Source organism: Arachis ipaensis, chromosome B4 (assembly GCF_059453495.1).
Source record: "Arachis ipaensis isolate K30076 ecotype BB chromosome B4, ASM5945349v1, whole genome shotgun sequence".
Taxonomy (NCBI): domain Eukaryota; kingdom Viridiplantae; phylum Streptophyta; class Magnoliopsida; order Fabales; family Fabaceae; genus Arachis; species Arachis ipaensis.
The window spans coordinates 31242059-31264215 of NC_142439.1; the positions used below are offsets into that span (position 1 = coordinate 31242059).

At 35.7% G+C, this 22157-nt stretch overlaps 1 non-coding gene across 1 annotated transcript; it reads left to right on the plus strand.

Annotated features, from left to right (window-relative positions):
* Positions 1–21553: 21553 nt before the first annotated feature.
* Positions 21554–21661, plus strand: LOC148567086 (small nucleolar RNA R71). The gene has a single exon (XR_015881589.1). It is a non-coding gene; the product is annotated as a small nucleolar RNA R71 (small nucleolar RNA).
* The last annotated feature ends 496 nt before the right edge of the window (positions 21662–22157 follow it).

Sequence of the window (22157 nt, forward strand, 5' to 3'; positions counted from 1 at the left end):
TTTTTTTTATGATAAGCTTCAAAAAGAAGTCGTGAATCTGAGGAAGTCTTGTGAAGTTGAAGACAGTAACTTGCAAGCCAAAGTTGAAGAAATTAAGGTAGTTTTAATAGCCATTAATTAATGCCTTGTCACATAAGCATCCTTCTGATATTGAACTAAAGATTTTAGATGTTGTTTATTTCAGATGCTTGCAATGAAAGGTGATGGACTGATAGAAGCCGTGGAAGTAGAGTTGAAGAAAATGAACAGAAAACCAGCAGCAAGAGAGAAGGAGGTTCGTCATCAAAGACAGATGAAAAAAGGAAAACCAGAAGCACAAGCACCTCTAAAAGGTTCAATAACTTAACATTAACTTTCATGTTTGTTCTGTTTGTCGAAGACTACAGTATGCCATTATTATTAAATTGCTACAGGGTGACGAAAGATCATTGATGATTCTTTGTTTGAAGATAGTTTGAGGCAAATTAGTTATCTATTACAGTCTATGATTCTTCCTTTTATAATGTAAATGAAAAACTGAGAGAAAAGAAAAAATAAAAAAAACTCGTGTTACAGTTTCTTGAAATAAACTTTCATTGACAAAAATTCAGTGTTGGAATTTGAATATATATACTGACGTGTTCTTGTTCTACATATAGATCCATGTACATGATATGGTCTATGATTGTGACTTGTGAGTTAGTTATACTAGTTCATCCATAATTTAAATAGCATAAAATTGCTCTTATCTTGGAGTAACTTGTCCAGATACCAGGAATAATAAATTTCAATCTCCTGACATAAAAATTTAACATTGCAATCATGTTATAATTCAATGGTTGGCAAGTCTGTAAGAGTCGCAGGCATAAAAATTGACAAAATTTATAGATTTCTTTATGACTCCCCTGACAGTAATCATCTAGCCACCACAATAGATAATTGACACCCGACTAGGGTCTTCATTAATCTAGTACATCACAAAACTTCATAATGTGTGGGTTATTGCAGGCCTGACTATATAAAGGTTAGGTTGGGTTATCCTCCAATACAGTTGTAGTTCCTACAATGGTTGGCATGAGACATGTGGCCATCATGTAAGTTCAATTTTTACTTATCTCAAGTACTTAGTTAAATGCCTGTTTATTATTTTGTTGCATAGGTAAAGTTCGATTTTTGTTGCACATTAAGGTAAATTATTTCAACCGTGTGTATTCATTGTCATTCCTATTGATCTCTTGTTTGGAACAAAGGTGTAGGATTGGAGAGGAATTGGTTCCATATTTTTCCCCCAGTGTTAGTTTAATTAAGGAAATAATGTCTATATGTTGTGGTTGGTTTTGGGCTCCTTGAACTAACCCGAAAAAATTTTTATTTTTATAGTGTAGGTCACCGTCCAAGTAAAGTGGGCCAGCTATAAAAAATAATCTTCAAGACAAGTTTCTTCAGACAGTGGCCCGAATCCGAGGAAGCAGTACGCCATCTGGAAATTTAAGCCCAAGCATATGCTATGTGTCTCCTTGGTTAAGGAAAATTTGTCGGTAAAGAATTCCTCAATGAAATCTCGTTGCAAGTATAGCTCTAAACCAACAAATAATCCTCAATTAAAATTTAATTCGTTTGTCACAAGTACAAACCCCAATAAAAATAACCGAAGTATTTAAACCTCGGGTCGTCTCTCAAGGAATTGCAGGGAAGTGTTCATGTTATTGGTTATGGAAAGTATATTTTTGGGGTTTGGGAATAAGAGACAAGAAAAATAAATGACAAGAAATTAAATGAAACTCAAATGATAAAAAGGTCTTGGCAAGAGTTGATGGTTAAGGATCTCTATCCTTGTTACTAACCACAATATGATAATTGCAAAGATCAATCCTATTAAGTCATCCTCTAACTAGTGAAGGAAAGTCAAATGAGCTTTATCAATCCCAATCCATAAGTCCTAGCCACTCACTAATTGATTTAGTGAAAGCTAGTGTTAATGGACACCAATTATCAATCACTTGGACATTAGCAACTCAAGGTCACCCAAGTTACCATCCCAAGCCAAGAATAGAAAATCTACTCTAAAATCCAACCAAAAATTTTATCAAACACTTGGAAGGCACAAAAGGAAAGCAAGGTAAAATTGTAAGAAATGTAAAATCTAGAACTACCAAAGCAAGAAAACAACAATAGCAAAGCAATTAAATAATAAGAATATCAAACATAAATTGCATTAATTGAAATCAAAGGGAACAAAAGTGCATGAACATGAGAATAACAAAATAAAGGAAATAACAAATAAAGCTAAGAGAGAAAAGATGTAGGAACAAGAAATGGTAAAGAAAACTAAATCAAAGCAAGAATTAAAAGTTAGATCTAAGAGAAATTAACCTAAGAACCCTAACCTAATTCTAGAGAGATGAGAGAGCTTCTCTCTCTAGAATTCTAACCTAAAACATGCTGAAAACTCCAACTATGACTACCTGGTTCCTCCCCCTTCAATTCTTGGGTTCAATAGCATCAGAAATGAGTTGGATTGGGCCCAAAATGAGCTAGAAATCGCTGGCCACGAGTTGCTTAAAATGGACCACGCTGATCCTGTGACGCTCGTGTCACCTAACTGCAAGGCAACTATAGAAAAATGCATATCATTTTGTAGCCCTGGATGTTAACTTTCCAACGCAACTAGAACCGCCTCATTTGGACCTCTGTAGCTCATGTTATGATCGTTTTAGTACGAAGAGGTCAGGATTGACAGCTTAGCAATTCCTTCATTTCTTCATGAGTTCTCCATTTTTACATGATTTTTCTTCATTCCTTCAATCTAATCTTTGCCTTCTAATCTTGAAATCACTTAACAAACATATCAAGGTATCGAACGGAATTAAAGTGAATTAAATTTATCAATTTTTGGGTCTAAAAAGCATGTTTTCACTCTTAAGCACAATTTAAGGAAAATTTACAAAACCATGCTATTTTAGTGAATAAATGTGGAAAAAGTTGATAAAATTCCCTAAATTAAGCACAAGATAAACCACAAAATTGGGGTTTATCAAACCTCTCCACACTTAAACCAAGCATGTCCTCATGCTAAACTCAAGAAAGACTAGAAAAGTGGCATGAACATTTATTCAATGCAAATAAACTATAACAACCTATCTATATGCATGCAACTAGATGCAAAAGTGATTCTACCTACTTGCTTAAGAATGAATCAATCTCTAAGAACATATATAAGCAAGTAGGAAAAAGATAGTATGATGATTCATGAATCCTACCAATTCAAATATCAAGATGAAGTTCACAGACTTGCAAGAAGAAAGTTCATGAAAGCCGGGAATAAGGAATTGAGCATCGAACCCTCACCGGAAGTGTATCTGCTCTAGTCACTCAAGTGTATAGGGTTGATCACTCAATTCTCCTCTAATCATGCTTTCCATGATTTGTTTTTTATCTAACAATCAATAATTATTCAATGCATGCATACATTTATCGTGAGGACTTATTCATAGGTTGTAATGGGCTAGGGTAAAGGTAAGGATTCATATGGTTAAGTGAGTTTGAAATTTGAATCTTTGATTAACCTTAGCTCTCACCAAACACACATAACAACCTATACAATTCTAATACAATACCTAGCTACCCACGATTCCCACTTTTTTACATACTCATACATTCTCTTTAATTCACATTCCATATACATTGTTATTCCTACTTTGCAGTCCCCTTTTTTATTGCATTTTTTTCTATATATTTTTTTATTTTTCTATTTTTTTCTTTTTATTTTTCTTTCTACATTTTTTTCACAATAAAGTATATACAAACATATCAATGCATATGGTTTTACATATTTAATGTATGAGTATGTACCCAATTCCCAATATTTTTAATAAAAAGACAAAGTACACTTTTACCTCAACCAATGTCCCAAGTTTCCCACACTTAAATGATACACACATTCACTAGCCTAAGCTAATCAAAGATTCAAATAAGGGACATTTATTGTTTTTGTCTTTAAGGCTTGTAATGTGCTAAATTAAAGAATAAAGTGGGTTAATCGTAGGCTCAAAGTTGGCTAACCATGGAAGATAAAAGGTAGGCTATTTGCGTAAGTGAGATAAATGAAATGATGGCCTCAATCATATATATGCATTCATACACAAATTAATGGACATAAAGAATCAAACAAATCAAAGATTATAATCATAGAAAGAGAATGATGAACACAAGAAGGAAAGTAGTGGTTATATGATGTAACCACGCAATTAGGCTCAAAACTCACAAGGTTGTGTGTTCTTAGCTCAAAGACCTTAATACATCCTTCAAGCAAGTTCAATAATTTTCAAATTAGTGAAATGCCCTAAAATATTTTCTTGGAAAGGAACTCATTACTCTAACCAAGTAGTCCTAGCAAGCAAAAAATGGTAGAATATGTACAATTTCTAACTATTATGCAACCTAGCATGCAAATGCAACAACTAACTAACAAATAAAATTGAAAATTGGTGTTGAAGAAGAAAATTATTACCCACGGAGGTTGGTCCTCGACCTCCCCACACTTAAAGATTGCACCGTCCTCGGTACATCCAAAGATGAGCAAGGTGGATGGGTTGCTACAAGTGACGAGTTTCTTCAAAAGATTGTGCGGATAAATTGTTTGTTTCCCCATGTAGAAACTTTTCCTTTTCCCCTCTTGGTGACCATCCTAAAAGGAGAGAAAAAGAAAGAAAATTAAGCCCACAACAAAGACATCAAAGCAAATAGAACATAGGCGAGGGCTAATGCCAAGTAAGAGTATGGTTCTCAACTACATGGTAGCTACAACATGTGAGTGAGAAAATAATACAAGCTAAGGTATATCACTACACTTGATGCAAGAGTAAAATCAAGGCATAAGTAAATGACATGGAGAGAACATTCAGAAGCATCAAGTTCAAATAGGAATGAGTGGGTCATGAAAAACAATATGAGTACATATCAATGCACAAAAGATGTAAGAGTCATAAAAAATTAAGCATTGGTTTAAAAGTTTCATCACCCAACAATATCAAACAAGTCAAGAAGCACCAATATAACTAAGAAATTCTCAACAATTGAGTAAGAGAATTCAACACCATTATTAAAATAAGAAACTTAGAAAGGAAAAGAAGAACAAGCTATAAGAACAAAATTAAAATGCAATGAATAAAAGTATGCAAATTCAATAAACAAAAGAAAATGAAAGATGAGAAAAATAAAAAGAAATTTTTTTTCTTTTTCTCTCTTTTTATTTTATTTATTTATTTATTTATTTATTATTATTATTATTTTTTGAAGAGAAGGAAAAAATGAAGTAAGAAAGGAAGAAGAGAGAAGAAGAAAGGTAGAAAGAAAGAAAAAGGAAAGAAGAAAGAGAGAAGAAGAAGAAAGAAGAAGAAAGGAGAAAAACAGGGCGCAGACGCTTAAGCGTGGGGTGCATCAAGGACAAGCGACGCGTAAGCGTCGCCCACGCGTATGCGTGGGTCCAGATTGTGCTATTCGCACAAAGGCAGCACAATTCCCGCACAACTCTTTGGTTTTTGTACTAGGAGTCCCCATATGGCATACGACGCATAAGCGTCGCCAACGCTTAAGTGTGGGGTTGACCCCCTTTTTTTTTAAAGAAGCCTAAAACAGAATTTAGCACTTTCCTAACCTATAAGCATTCTAAATCACCCAAAATTCAAATTTAACAACAAATCTTTTGGTTTTTGAAAAATTTTCAAATACAAAATAAACAAAACTTACACTTCGAGCAAAATACAATCTAACAACAACTATTCTAATCAAAACATGAATTTAACAAACAACCTATCAATAAAAGCAAAATGTATAAGAGTATAGAAAATAAGAAAAACTACCTACAATGGCAACTCAATCCATTCATTGATTATATATACAAGAGAATTAAAAGAGTTTACCATGGTGGGGTGTCTCCCACCTAGCACTTTTAGTTTAAGTCCTTAAGTTGGACATTTGGGAGGCTCCTTATCAAGGTGGCTTGTGCTTGAATTCTTCTTAGAACTCCCACTAATGCTTGGTTCTCCATTGTGCTCCAAGGTTTCTAATGAGTTACACCAAGTCTTGATGGAGTCATTCACAAGCTTGGAACTCCCAAAGTTGATCCTCATTGTGCGATCCGGGATCCCAAACCTTGTTTTCACACCCATCTTCTAATTGATCATCATGATTCCCATTGGGTGGTAGGCAAACCGAATTCTCATTTGAGCACCCAAACAACTTCCTAAACCCATGCAATTTGGTTCTACACCAACTCTTGCTATTAAACCTTGAACATGCAACCATCATGAACTTTGATTTACAATGCCAACTACTAACCATCTCCCTTTTGCTCTTAAAGCCACAAAGAGCTCTAAGTTGCCCATCCGTCTCAAGCAAACCATATTCAAGTGGAATCATAAAGCTTAGGGATGAGAGATTTACCCACTTGAATGAAAGAACAGATGGTGATGGCTTAGAGAGAGGTATCTCCGATGTCCTTGCAAACTCCACTCCCTTGTGTTCTTCCTTGACAACTTCCACCTCCTTGCAAGCTTCTTCAATTTATACCTTCTCCTCTTAGTAGCTTTCTTCCAATTCAATCTCTTCTTCATTGCTTACCAAGGGCATGGGAGGTTGTGCCTCTCCTTATTTAATCTCCATGTCAAGTCCAATAGGAGAGGATTCAATTGTAGATAAGAATTCATCAATGATTGAATCTATCTCTTGAACAACCTCTTCAAAATCTTCAACCATGATATGTTTTGGAGGTTGCGCACCCTCCTCAACATCAATTTCAAGCTTCTTGGAAGAGGGCTCAATGATTCTACATTCCCATGGACTTTCAACATCTCCTAAATCTTCAACCACTTCTTCCTCTTCTTCAACAATCATAGCTTCCTCCAATTGTTCCAATACAAAATCTGACTCCTCATTTTCCACCGGATTTTCTAATCTTTCCTTCATGCTATGCTCTTCATTTGATTCTTCACATGTGGTCATGGAAGTACTTTGCGTGCATGAGTATCGGGAGGCCGAAGTGTTTACTACCTTGGTTAAGGTGGCTGTGAATTCTAGTACCTCCCTTTGCATTTCACTTTGCCCTTGAAGAATGAGACCAAGGGTTTTATCTATTGGAGATTGGGGTGGATAGGAGGATTCATTGTTTTGGAGGAAGGGTTCATGATAGAAAAGTGGTTCTTCTTGGTAAGGGTATGGAGGTGGTGTGTATGGAATTTGTGTTCCTTGGGAGTAATTGTATTAGAATGTGGTTGGCTCTATGGGTTTTCTCTCATAATGGTCACAAGGATGAGGTAAGGGTGATTGGTTACATGATGGATGAGGGTCATAGGAAGGTATTCGGTAAAAAGGGACTTGTGAGTATGGTTGAGGGCTATGTTGAGGATGAAGCTCATAGGCATATGGTGGTGGTTGTTGACAACCACAATGAGGGTCACCACATCCATTGGATTAATATACATTAGGCATTGAATTATACCTATAAGAAATCGGAGGAGGTTGTTGCCAAAAAGGTTGTCCATAAGCTTGAGGCTCCTCCCACCTTTGATTGTTTCATCCTTGATGCATATTCTCATTTAAATTCCCATTTCGTACAACATAATTTGAACTAAACTCAGCCAATATGATGATGAGAATTCATAGTAAAAAGACAAAATAAAATCAAAATCTAATAAGAAATAACGAACAAAGTCCTAAAACTAGCAAAAACTAACAAACAATCTAAGAATCAAGCTATTCACAATATTAACATATGTACAATAACCAATAACAAGGCACACATTTACAATTCCCTGGCAACGGTGCCATTTGATGAAGGGAAATTGGTCGTTAAAGAATTTCTCAATGAAATCTCGTTACAAGTATAGTTCTAAACCAACAAACAATCCTCAATCAAAATTTAATTCATTTGTCACAAGTACAAACCCCAATAAAAATAACCGAAGTATTTAAACCTCGGGTCGTCTCTCAAGGAATTACAGGGAAGTGTTCATGTTATTGGTTATGGAAAGTATATTTTTGGGGTTTGGGAATAAAAGACAAGAAAAATAAATGACAACAAAGTAAATGAAACTCAAATGATAAAAAGGTCTTGGCAGGGGTTGATGGTTAAGGATCTGTATCCTTGTTACTAACCACAATATGATAATTGCAAGGATCAATCCCATTAAGTCATCCTCTAACTAGTGAAGGAAAGTCAAATGAGCTTTATCAATCCCAATCCATAAGTCCTAGCCACTCACTAATTGACTTAGTAAAAGCTAGTGTCAATGGACACCAATTATCAATCACTTGGACATTAGCAACTCAAGGTCACCCAAGTTACCATCCCAAGCCAAGAATAGAAAATCTATTCTAAAATCCAACCAAGTATTTTATCAAACACTTGGAAGGCACAAAAGGAAAGAAAGGTAAAAAATTGTAAGAAATGTAAAATCTACAACTACCAAAGTAAGAAAACAACAATAGCAAAGCAATTAAACAATAAGAACATCAAACATAATTTGCATTAATTGAAATCAAAGGGAACAAAAGTGCATGAACATGAGAATAACAAAATAAAGAAAAAAACAAATAAAGCTAAGAGAGCAAAGATGTAGGAACAAGAAATGGTAAAGAAAACTAAATCAAAGCAAGAATTAAAAGCTAGATCTAAGAGAAATTAACCTAAGATCCCTAACCTAATTCTAGAGAGAAGAGAAAGCTTCTCTCTCTAGAATTCTAACCTAAAACATGATTGAAACTCCAATTATGACTACTTGGTTCCTCACCCTTCAATCCTTGGGTTCAATAGCATCATAAATGAGTTGGATTGGGCCCAAAATGAGCTAGAAATCACTGGCCACGAGTTGCTTAAAATGGCCCACGCTGATCCTGCGACGCGCACGCATGGGCGACGCGTGCACGTCGCCTCAATGCAAGGAAACTATGGCAAAATGAATATCATTTTGAAGCCCCGATGTTAACTTTCTAACACAACTAAAATCGCCTCATTTGGACCTCTGTAGCCCAAGTTATCATCGTTTTAGTACGAAGAGGTCAGGATTGACAGCTTAGCAATTCCTACATTTCTTCATGAGTTCTTCATTTTTACATGCTTTTTCTTCATTTTTTCAATCCAATCTTTGCCTTCTAATCCTGAAATCACTTAACAAATATATCAAGGTATCAAATGGAATTAAAGTGAATTAAAATTATCAATTTTTGGGTCTAAAAAGTATATTTTCAGTCTTAAGCATAATTTAAGGAGAATTTACAAAACTATGCTATTTTAGTGAATAAATGTGGGAAAAGTTGATAAAATCTCCTAAATTAAACACAAGATAAAATTACAAAATTGGGGTTTATCACTCCCCTGACCCTCGGAGGCAATGACACCTTTGATTCAGATAATTTTTACATATCCATTCATAGATATGTCTGATAATTGCAGCAATTTATTTTGTTAAATTTCTGATTGATTCTAATTGATTAACAGTTTTTAGTAGATTAGTTTCGTAAGTAGTTTGTGGAAAAGTTGTGTTTGATAACAAATATGTCTGTGTTAAGTAGATACAAGTTTCATGATCTATATAGTAAGGTGGTTAGGATAACACTATTATAAATCACTTTTAGTTGAAGAACACTAAAGGATTCATAGAATCAGATAAAAATAATTTGATATGTAAACTTAAATTTTAGTTAAAAGTAGGTTAAACCAACGGAAAACATAAATACCAACTGGAATAAGATAAACTCAATTCAACAAATTGAATTAAAGCTTAAAAAATATATATAACCGAAATTGTAAATTATTACAACAAAGCAATAAGCTATCCAAAAAAACAACCACATAAACGTCCAATCAGAAGACCAAATATAGATGTTTACATGAAGGTTCTATAATCGATTAAGTCGGAATGATTTTATTGTGTCTAATTTATACACCAGAGACATGCCTTCAAAATACTTGAGCGTAGACCTAATTGTTATAGGGTGCGGTGTTTCTGAGGTAGGCCATTCTCTCCTAACTAATAAATTCCTAGTGCCATGTTCAATGTCATATTCTGTCAACATAAGCTCTCTGTATCTGGAATTCAGGAGTAATTCCCTTTTCTTTGAATTGTTAACCAACAGAATTAGATTATTATCCACGAATAGTATTGGATTTTCTCTTATGCTTCGACTTCCAAACCTGTAGTATTGCTCGAATATTTTGTTTTCACCGGCGTCCTCATTCAAGTGCCAAATTGATGCGACATAACCAAATTCATTTTGTGTATGAGTGAGAAGTGAAAGTTTGTCCTTGTGGGCTAGTAAGCTGTGATTGCTATATAATGTTCCTACTGGAATAGAGACCTCGCTAAAAGATTCATGTTCGAGACTGTAACATAAAATAGACTTTGGAGTAGCATAACTATCTCCTGTATCAGTTATCAAGTATGAATGACAATTTTGAAAAACAAAGTTAGGATCAATTTTTTCAACACCAGGCAGACAATTAACACAGTAAAACCATAAAAATCGCGTTGAACAATATCTAGAGAAAAAAAATATAAGGATCAGAAATATCTCTTTTGCACATATGTATGATGTTGTAAGCATCTGAATTTGGGACATAACCGAAACCGTAAATACAGAAATATGATCTACCGTGCTCCATGTGGGAGTCAAAAATTTCTCTCGAACGTCTTGTCATTGGATTCCATACTAGAAGTCTTGTGTCATTTTGGTCCCGAGAGAACTTGAAACATATGTTCCCATTTGACGCTCCGACGATACGAAACCACCCAAAAGAGCCAACTCCGAATGCTTTCTAAACATTAACATGTTCTCCCAAAACGGCATCCACTATGACTAGTGAATCTGAACCCATTAAGAGTATAGAATATCCAACATGAAACAAGACATGTTGATTTAACACAACTTGTCTTCACATGTGCTCTAAGCATGTGTCTGATTTGCTTAGGCGTCAGAGTCAGAATTTATTCAAGTACATACATCTCCCTACAACTTTGGCACTGCTTCGCAAGAAGATTTCTTGCAGCAGTTCATCCGGAATAACTGGTAACGGAAGATAATTTAGTGGGATATCACTCATTTTTTTCTAGGCACGGTTGGTAGTCTTGCTTTTCGTTAGGTGAATGTATGATGCATTTTATTTGCTGGAAGTCCGTGGTTATTTTATACGAAATGAACTTAAATTTGTCTAAGAGATTAATTGTGCGAGATGTTGCATCCAATCAAAATTAGGTTGGCAGAAGATTGTGTTACTGGTGTTATTGTTAGCAGTTGGAATAACCTGTTGTTGACGAAAAAATGTCTCATCTACCAACGTTTGAGAGATACCCCAATCCCCAATGCCCAAACCTTAATGCATAAACCCTAAATCGTATACCCCAAATTATATACCATAAACCCTAAACCCCAAACCCCAAACCCTAAAACCACAAACCCTAAAGATCTAAACCCCTCAGCACTGAACCATGAGCCCTGAAGCCTGGGCCCTGACCCCTGAGCCCTAAACCATAAACACTAAATCATAAAACGTAAACCCTAAACCCTAAACTGCAAACCCCTAAACCCTCGGCACTGAACCATGAGCTCGGAGCCCTGACCCCTGACCCCTGAGCCCTAAACCACAAACACTAAATCATAAACCATAACCCCTAAACCCTAAACCTTAAATCCCTCGGCACTATACCATGAGCCCTGAGCCCTGACCCATAAACCATAAACATTAAACCCTAAACCATTAACCCTAAACCCTAAACTCAAATGCCTAAACCAATAACCCTAAACACTAAATCGTAAACCAGAAACCCCAAACCATAATGCCTAAACCCTAAATCCTATACCCCAATCCCCAATGCCCAAACCCTAATCACTACAAGAAAAAGCAATATTTGTAACCAAAAAAATTGTTACAAAAAATCAAAATTTTGAAACAAAAAAATTTTGTAACAAAAAAAGGGACCGTTGCAGTATGTCCCGTTACAAAAAGTTTTTGTAACAAAAAATGGAACTGTTACAATTCAAAGTGATATTTTGTAACAAATTTTTCCGATACAAAAAACCAGAAGTCGTTACAAAAGTGGTAACAAATTTTTATCTTCAAGGTATTTTTAATGACAATCTATTTTTTCCTATCATAAAATTTTGTTACAAAATGTAACTTGATTTTATAACGTTTTTTTTCTTTAGTTACAAAAGCAAAATAATTATTTTGTAACCATTTTTTTAATACAAATTGCATGCATAATTTACTAAATTATTTTTTAAATTAACTAATATATTAACTATTTTAATAAGCAATTCTACATTTATATAATATGCAAAAAACATACATAATTCAAACATGCCTCATTTAGCTAAAATTGTTTTAAAACAAAATAACCTTAGTGAGTACATTGATTAGTTCTACAAGTTATATGTCTAGCATAAGTTCAACCAAAAATTAAAAGTTCTAACATAGATTAGTGTCTCTATGAATCAAAATATTCTTGCGCTCTCAAGGTAGCATGTGGTCACCATTTCAGCACTCCTGTAAATAAGAAAAACCGAAACAAAAAATTAGAAACAATATATAACACTAATTATAATTTTTTCCATTAAGTTTTATCCAAAATGTTTAGAAAAATTTTGGCAGAACTTCCTCTAAAACTTGAATATTTCTACCGTCTACGGTTCCAACAAAAATAACCAATTCACAACTTATTTCTCAGCCAATACACAACCAAATTTATCAATTATCAATTGACACCATGAACTTTCAGTAATAACTTTTAACTCAAACATGAAAACTCTAAAATGCCAACCTCATCTCCACGCCCTTGATTTTGATCCATTGATGTTAGTTCTTGATGTGAGGAAAACTGGACATAAACATTCCTCCCCCTAGAGTAAAACAAAAGAACTAGATTGTTTAGGAACTCACACAATCAATAGAAAAGAAAAGTACATAACATACCATGATACCAAATTATCAAAACAATAGTTAAGGCAACAACAAATTAAAGACAGGAGGAATAAACAAGCTAAGTCTGTGCATACCTTATGGTTGGCTGAACATTTGCATAAAATTGTAAAGCATTAATGGCTGAAGCAACATCTTGCATTTGGACAAGAGCCTGAAATAAGTAGCAGATTAACAAAAAAAAAAGATAAAATAAAGCACCCTTAAATTTCTGAAGGAAAACCAAAAGTCTCATTTTGAGGCATGAATTTAAAAAGGAAAGCTTGATGAAGCCTTCAATGTAGAATTATTTTTATTATCTTCAATGTGAGCTTGATGAAGCCTTCAAGCATTTTAATTTAGCTTGCAATCATTGGCCTCTTACCTTTAATTGACATGGATCATATATGTTGCTATTGCCATGTGTTGTAACGGCTCTAGAATTGGCATTAAGAAACAATTGTTATAGTACTATGGTAGAAAAGACATTATACTAACTTATCCCTAAATTTAGGACAGCAAAGATGTAACCTGTAGCAGATCCCAGTGATACTCTTTTAGCATATAGGGTATTTCTTTCACAAAAAAATTTATCCATAAAAATTATTACAAAAGGAAAATTAACCAAAAGAAGTCTTTGGCAATCATCGAAGGTTAATTGAATCCAAGAATCAGCTTCAAAAGAAGTTAGAAACAGCTAAATCCTGGCAGGCCCAATTTTATTCTTCAATTTCCAAGGGAAAAGAAAGGTTCAATGGAATGTCAAATGAAATCAATGACTTGGAGCTGAAACTGAAAACCCTGTATGAGAAGAAGGACAAGTTAGAATCCACTGTGAAACTTTGTGAGGTTGAAACTCTCAGCATCAATACAAAAGCTGCCACTTGGGTGAAAGAAAGTGAAGAGGTTGATAGCAAACTCAAAGCTTCAGAGTCTGCCTTTAGAAATGCTGAATCATCAAAATAGAATTATGAGAGGAAGTTAATTAAATTGAAAAGAGCTCTTGGTAACATTAAATATTAGAATTTTCTTCATTTTGTAATTATTCCTAGATTGGTCTTAATTATAACTGTGAGCTGAGGTGTCTAGTTTGTTAGAGTGACAAAATGTCATAAAAGCAATTATGGAACTAGAGAGAATCATCCAAAATATTAGTGGAACTTTATCTGGAGTTTCTCAATTTTATCAATATACAGTTCATTCATCCTTACGAATCTCAATCCTACTTATTGCTTCTCAATTCCTTCATAATTCTAGTTTATAAATCAAATAAACTTCTTACACATTCAGAACCTTACAACAAGCGTTTTCTCTTAGAATATGTAGAACTTGATCAGGATCAAGAAAATTTGATAATGGTTGAGCAAGCTTGAAGCTTCTCTCTTTGAAGTTTGAACAGTACTTGTAAGAAGCAATTACTGTCCTGGGGATTTAAAAACAAGGTATATACCATAATCAACTCAGAACAAGCATAGCAGTGATAGTAAAATGTGTAAATAGACCGTAATAAGGAAAAGATCAATCCAAAATTAAAGAAATAGCATCGAACTCACCGACAGCAACTCTAATAGATTCGTAATAGCATCAACGCCAGTATTCCAGATAACTGCAGTAGAAAAACAGGTGAAGCAAAGGGGCCGAACCAAATTAGAGGTATATGCTACCATGAGTAAAATAGGAACATAGTAGAGAAACAAAGTCTAAAACAGAACAAGGGTGAAAGGGGTGTTTTTGAGAATGGGTATCGGAACGGCGATGGTGGTAGTGACGGAGGAGACAACCATGGCAGAGCTTCCTTCGGCGGCAATGGCTAAGAAAACACCCACCAGTGTTCTCTCCTCTTCCTGGTTGTTCGTATTTCCCCCTCTGCCTGCCCTAACCGACGACGCGACTTCAGAGATGATGCTGGCAGTCTCCATGGTGACGATAGCTGCGAGGTTGACGGCAACACTGGTGCACGAAATTGTGATCCTTGGTAATGGCTCCAAAAACTTGGTGCTCTAATCTTAATTCATAATTTATCACAACTTCGATACAACTAACCAGCAAGTGCACTGGGTCGTCCAAGTAATAAAACCTTACGTGAGTAAGGGTCGATCCCACGAAGATTGTTGGTATGAAGCAAGCTATGGTCACCTTGAAAATCTCAGTCAGGCGGATATCAAATGGTTATGGAGTTTTTGAATGAAAATAATAAATAAACAGAAAATAAAGATAGAAATACTTATGTAATTCATTGGTGAGAATTTCAGATAAGCGTATAGAGATGCTTTCATTCCTCTGAACCTCTGCTTTCCTGCTGTCTTCATCCAATCATTCCTACTCTTTTCCATGGCAAGCTTTCTGTAAGGCATCACCGTTGTCAATGGCTACATCCCATCCTCTCTGTGAAAAAGGTCCAAATGCTCTGTCACGGCACGGCTAATCATCTGGAGGTTCTCGATCATACTGGAATAGGATTCACCCTCCTTTTGCGTCTGTCACTACGCCCAGCACTCGCGAGTTTGAAGTTCGTCACAGCCATCCCTTCCCAGATCCTACTTGGAATACCACAGACAAGGTTTAGACTTTTCGAATCTCAGGAATGGCCATCCATGGGTTCTAACTTATACCACGAAGATTCTAATATCTCAGACTCGGTCCTCTGTATTAGATATCTAAGAGATACTCATTCTAGCTAGTTTGCATGTAGAACGGAAGTGTTTGTCAGGCACGCGTTCATAAGTGAGAATGATGATGAGCATCACATAATCATCACATTCATCATGTTCTTGGATGCGAATGGATATCTTAGAAGCGGAATAAGTTGAATTGAATAGAAAACAGTAGTACTTTGCATTAAATCATGAGGAACAGCAGAGCTCCACACCTTAATCTATGGAGTGCAGAAACTCTACCGTTGAAAATACATAAGTGATAATGGAGTTCATTGGTCTCGGCCCCAGAGGGGAACCGGAGTAACCAAGACTAAAAATGATCCGAAGATGAAAATACAATAGTAAAAAGTCCTATTTATACTAAACTAGTTACTTGGGTTTACAGAAGTAAGTAATTGATGCATAAATCCACTTCCGGGGCCCACTTGGTGTGTGCTTGGGCTGAGTTTGAAGTTTACACGTGCAGAGGCTTCTTTTGGAGTTGAACGCCAAGTTGTAACATATTTTTGACGTTCAACTCTGGTTCGTGATGTATTTCTGGCGTTTAACTCCAGACTGCAGCGTAGAACAGGCGTTCAACGCCCTTTTGCGTCATCTAAACTCGGGCAAAGTATGGACTATTATATATTGCTGGAAAGCTCTGGATGTCTACTTTCCAACGCCATTGAGAGCGCACCATTTGGAGTTCTGTAGCTCCAAAAAATCTACTTTGAGTGCAGGAAGGTCAGAATCCAACAGCATCAGCAGTCCTTCTTCAACCTCTGAATCTGATTTTTGCTCAAGTCCCCAATTTCAGCCAGAAAATACCTGAAATCACAGAAAAATACACAAACTCATAGTAAAGTCCAGAAATGTGAATTTAACATAAAAACTAATAAAAACATCCCTAAAAGTAACTAGATCCTACTAAAAACATACTAAAAACAATGCCAAAAAGCATATAAATTATCCGCTCATCAAACAACCAGGCGCGATGGTGGCAGCAGCAGGACACGGTGCAGTGGTGACGACTGGGCGCGGTCTCCCCTTCTCTCCAAGCGCAGCAGCTTCGGTTGATGATGGTGGCAGCGACGAATGCATGAGGGTAAAGAAGTCAAAGCCTCCTTAATCATCGCGGCGTCTTCCTCCCCTTCCCTTACTCCCTGACTCTAGAGCTCTCCATCTTCCCCTCTCGATTTCTCCTCTTCCTCGCCCCCCCCCCCCCTTTTTCCTTCTCCCCTCTCCTCGTTCCCTCCCCTCCCCCCTTTCCCTTCCCTTCCCTTTTTCCCCTTTTCTGAGTGACTGAGCGTAGGAACGATGTTGATTTGTGAAATTAGGTTAGAATTAGGTTTTTATTTGGTAATTTATAGTTAGGATAAAATTTATATGAATAATATAATAATTTTATAAATTATTTGAGATAAAATAATAATTTGAGATTCAAATATAATACTATGAAGATTACTTTTAAAACGCATAAGATTTTATATATCAATTTATTGATGAGGTCAAATCATTATTTTTAATTTAAATTATAAAATGAACATACTAATCACATTTTATAAAATATGGTTAAAACTCGAAATATCAATTATTTTTAAATTTAATTATATGACTTTTTATTATTTTTTTATCACAACTTTAATTTTAATTTATATAAAATAACTAATTAAAATAGAAATTGTGCATAACTATTAATTATCTTAAATTTAAAGTATTTAGAAAAATCAATCTAATCATTTCTAACAAATTAATCTCTAAGAGCTCAATTTAATAAAACAAACTGTAATTCAATTATAATACAAATTTCTTAAATTAAATTGTATAATACTTCTATTATTGAATTTTAATTTCAAATAACTAATTATAAACTTTGCACAAGAATATTAATTAATTTAACTCCAAATATTAATAAAACTAATTTAATTACTCTTAATAGATTAGTTTATAAAATAAGAAGTTTAAATTAATAATAAGTCATAACTTTTTCATGATAAAAGTTACTTAAATTAAGCTATACAATTCTTTCTTATTTTTTAATTACTAAAATTATGCAAAATATTCAATTATAGTAAAATTACTTAACAATCTTAATTGATTTACAATGAAATTATCTTCGAATCTATTTAATTATTTCTAATAAAATAATTTCTAAAATTATAAAGTTTAAACTTAATAAGATAAAATCATAATTTATTTATATTTAGATTTTCAAAAATGTAGGAGGTTACAAAATAAAATTATTTTGAAAAAAAATTGTTATAAAATATATTTATGTTTTGTAACAAATAATTAACTTGTTACAAACAATATTGAATTTTGTGACAAATTAATTTTTTGTTACAAAATAATTGGAGTTTTTGAAACAAAAAGTTATTTTGTTACAAAATAATTAGAGGTGTCCAGGGTTCTTAAGCACACTCTTCTTTTGCTTTGGACCTTGACTTTAACCGCTCAGTCTCAAGTTTTCACTTGGCACCTTCACGCCACAAGCATGGTTAGGGACAGCTTGGTTTAGCACTATTCACTGATGCTCAAAGCCTTGGATCCTTTTTATTATCCTTGCCTTTTGGTTTTAAGGGTTATTGGCTTTTTTGCTCTTGCCTTTTGGTTTTAAGAGCTTTTGGCTTTTTCTGCTTGCTTCTTTTTTTTTCGCTATATATATTTTTTCTCTTTTTTTTTTCTGCAAGCTTTGGTATTCACTGATTTTTCTTGCTTCAAGAATCAATTTTATGATTTTTCAGATTATCAAATAACATTTCTCCTTATCATCATTCTTTCAAGAGCCAACATATTTAACATTCTTAAACAACAACTTCAAAAGACATATGCACTGTTCAAGCATACATTCAGAAAACAAAAAGTGTTGCCACCACATCAAAATAATTAAACTAGTTTCAAGGATGAATTCGAAACCATGTACTTCTTGTTCTTTTTTTTTTAAAACATTTTTCATTTAAGAGAGGTGATGGATTCATATTCACCACTTTAAGGCATAGACACTTAGACACTAATGATCATGTAATAAAGACACAAACATAGAAAAACATTTAACATAAAAAAACGAAAAACAGAAAATTTAAGAACAAGGAATGAATCCACCTTAGTGATGGTGGCGTTTCCTTCTTGAGGAACCGATGATGTCTTTGAGCTCTTCTATGTCTCTTCCTTGTCTTTGTTGCTCCTTCCTCATTGCTCTTTGATCTTCTCTAATTTCATGGAGGGTGATGGAGTGCTCTTGGTACTCCATCCTTAGTTGTCCCTAATAATTGTGTGGAGGAAAATGTATCCCCTGAGGTATCTCAGGGATCTCTTGATTTGCAGTCAAATGTTCTACCACTGAGCTATAGACCCTTGAAATGAATCACTCCATCTCCTATGACTCGGAGGTGGAAGCTTTTGTCTTCCCTTTCCTCTTTCTAGAGGTTTCTCTGGCCTTAGGTGCCATCAATGGTTATGGAAAAACAAAAAAGCTATGCTTTTACCACACCAAACTTAGAATGTTGCTCGCCCTCGAGCAAAAGAAGAAAGAATAGAAGAAGAAGGAGAAGAAGATATGGAGGAGATGGAGGGATGTGTGTATTTGGCTATATAGGTGGGATTAGGTGGGAAAGAGATATTGAATTTTTGAAGGTAGGTGGGGTGTATGGAAAAGAGTGGATGGATGTGAGTGGTGAAGGGTTTTGGGTAAGGGTGTTTATTGGCAAGAGAGGATGAATATTGAGAAGAGGGAAGAATATGAGTGGAGGTAAGTGGGGATCCTGTGGGGTCCACAGATGCTGAGATGATCCTGTGGGATCCACAGATCCTGAGGTGTCAAGGATTTACATCCCTGCACCATTGAGGCATGTAAAATGCCTTTGCATGCAATTCTGGCGTTTAAACGCCGAATTGATGCTTGTTCTGGGCGTTCAACGCCCAAATGCAGCATGTTTCTGGCGTTGAACGCCAGTTCTATGCTTGTTTCTGGCGTTCAGTGCCAGCTTTCCTCAGTATGCATTTCTGGCGTCTGAACGCCAGAATGCTGCTTGTTTCTGGCGTTCAACGCCAGATCCATGCTCTGTTCTGGCGTTGAACGCCAGCCAGATGCTCCTTACTGGCGTTTAAACGCCAGTAAGCCCTTCCTCCAGGGTGTGATTTTTCTTCTGCTGTTTTTGATTCTGTTTTTAATTTTTCTATTTATTTTGTGACTCCACATGATCATGAACCTAATAAAACATGAAAGAACAATAAGAATGAAAATAAAATTAAATAAATAAAAATTGGATTGTCTCCCAACAAGTGCTTCTTTAATGTCAATAGCTTGATAGTGGGCTCTCATGGAGCCACACAGGTGATCAGGTCAATTTTATAGACTCCCAACACCAAACTTAGAGTTTGGATATGGGAGTTCAACACCAAACTTAGATTTTGACTGTGGGGGCTTTAGTTGACTCTGTACTGAGAGAAGCTTTTTATGCTTCCTCTCCATGGTTACAGAGAGAGATCCTTGAGTTTTAAACACAAGGTTGTCCTCATTTAGTTGAAGGATCAATTCTCCTCTGTCCACATCAATTACAACTCTTACTGTGGCTAGGAAGGGTCTTCCAAGGATGATGGATTCATCCTCATCCTTCCCAGTATCTAGGATTATGAAATCAGCAGGGATGTAAAGGCCTTCAACCTTTACTAACATGTCCTCTACCTGTCCATAAGCCTCTTTTCTTGAGTTGTCTGTCATCTCTAATGAGATTCTGGCAGCTTGCACCTCAAAGATTCCCAGTTTCTCCATTACAGAGAGGGGCATGAGGTTTATCCCTGACCCAAGGTCACATAGAGCCTTCTCAAAGGTCATGGTGCCTATGGTACAAAGTATTAGGAACTTTCCAGGATCCTGTTTCTTCTGAGGTAATATCAGTTGATCCAGATCACTTAGTTCATTGATGAGCAAGGGAGGTTCATCTTCCCAAGTCTCATTACCAAATAATTTGGCATTCAGCTTCATGATTGCACCAAGGTACTTGGTAACTTGCTCTTCAGTAACATCCTCATTCTCTTCAGAAGAAGAATACTCATCAGAGCTCATGAAGGGCATAAGGAGGTTCAATAGAATCTCTATGGTCTCTAAATGAGCCTCAGATTCCTTTGGTTCCTCAAGGGGAAACTCTTTATTGATCACTGGACGTCTCAGGAGGTCTTCCTCCTTGGGATTCATGTCCTCCCCTTCCTCCTTGGATTCGGCCATGATGGTTATATCAATCGCCTTACAATCTCTCTTTGGATTCTCTTCTGTATTGTTTGGGAGAGTACTAGGAGGGGTTTCAGTGATCTTCTTACTCAGCTGGCCCACTTGTGCCTACAAATTTCTAATGGATGACCTTGTTTCATTCATGAAACTCAGAGTGGCCTTAGATAGATCAGAGACTAAATTTGCTAAGCTAGATGGATTCTGCTCAGAATTCTCTGTCTGTTGCTGAGTGGATGATGGAAAAGGCTTGCTATTGCTAAACCTGTTTCTTCCACCATTATTAAAGCCTTGTTGAGGCTTTTGTTGATCCTTCCATGAGAGATTTGGGTGATTTCTCCATGAGGGATTATAGGTGTTTCCATAGGGTTCACCCATATAATTTACCTCTGCTATTGCAGGGTTCTCAGGATCATAAGCTTCTTCTTCAGAAGATGCCTCTTGAGTACTGTTGGATGCAGCTTGCATTCCATTCAAACTCTGAGAAATCATATTGAATTGCTGAGTCAATATTTTATTCTGAGCCAATATGGCATTCAGAGTATCAATTTCAAGAACTCCCTTCTTCTGAGGCGTCCCAGTACTCACAGGATTCCTCTTAGAAGTGTACATGAACTGGTTATTAGTAACCATGTCAATGAGTTCTTGAGCTTCTGCAGGCATTTTCTTTAGGTAAATGGATCCACCTGTAGAAGTATCCAATAACATCTTAGCTAATTCAGACAGACCATCATAGAATATATCCAGGATGGTCCATTCTGAAAGCATGTCAGAAGGACACTTTTTGGTCAGTTCCTTGTATCTCTCCCAAGCTTCATAGAGAGATTCACCTTCTTTTTGTCTGAAGGTTTGAACATCCACTCTAAGCTTACTCAGCTTTTGAGGAGGAAAGAACTTGGCTAAGAAAGCCTTGACCAGCTTATCCCAAGAGTTCAGGCTATCCTTAGGTTGAGAGTCCAACCATATTCTAGCTCTGTCTCTTACAGCAAAAGGGAAAAGCATGAGCCTGTAGACTTCAGGATCTACTCCATTAGTCTTAACAGTATCACAGATCTGCAAGAATTCAGTTAAGAACTGAAAGGGATCTTCAGATGGAAGTCCATGAAACTTGCAGTTTTGTTGCATCAGAGAAACTAATTGAGGTTTAAGCTCAAAACTGTTTGCTCCAATGGTAGGGATGGAGATGCTTCTTCCATGTAAATTGGAATTAGGTGCAGCAAAGTCACCAAGCATCCTCCTTGCATTATTATTATTTTTGGCTGCCATCTCCTCTTCCTTTTCGAAAATTTCTGTAAGGTTGTCTCTGGATTATTGTAATTTAGCTTCTCTTAGTTTCCTCTTCAGAGTCCTTTCAGGTTCAGGGTCT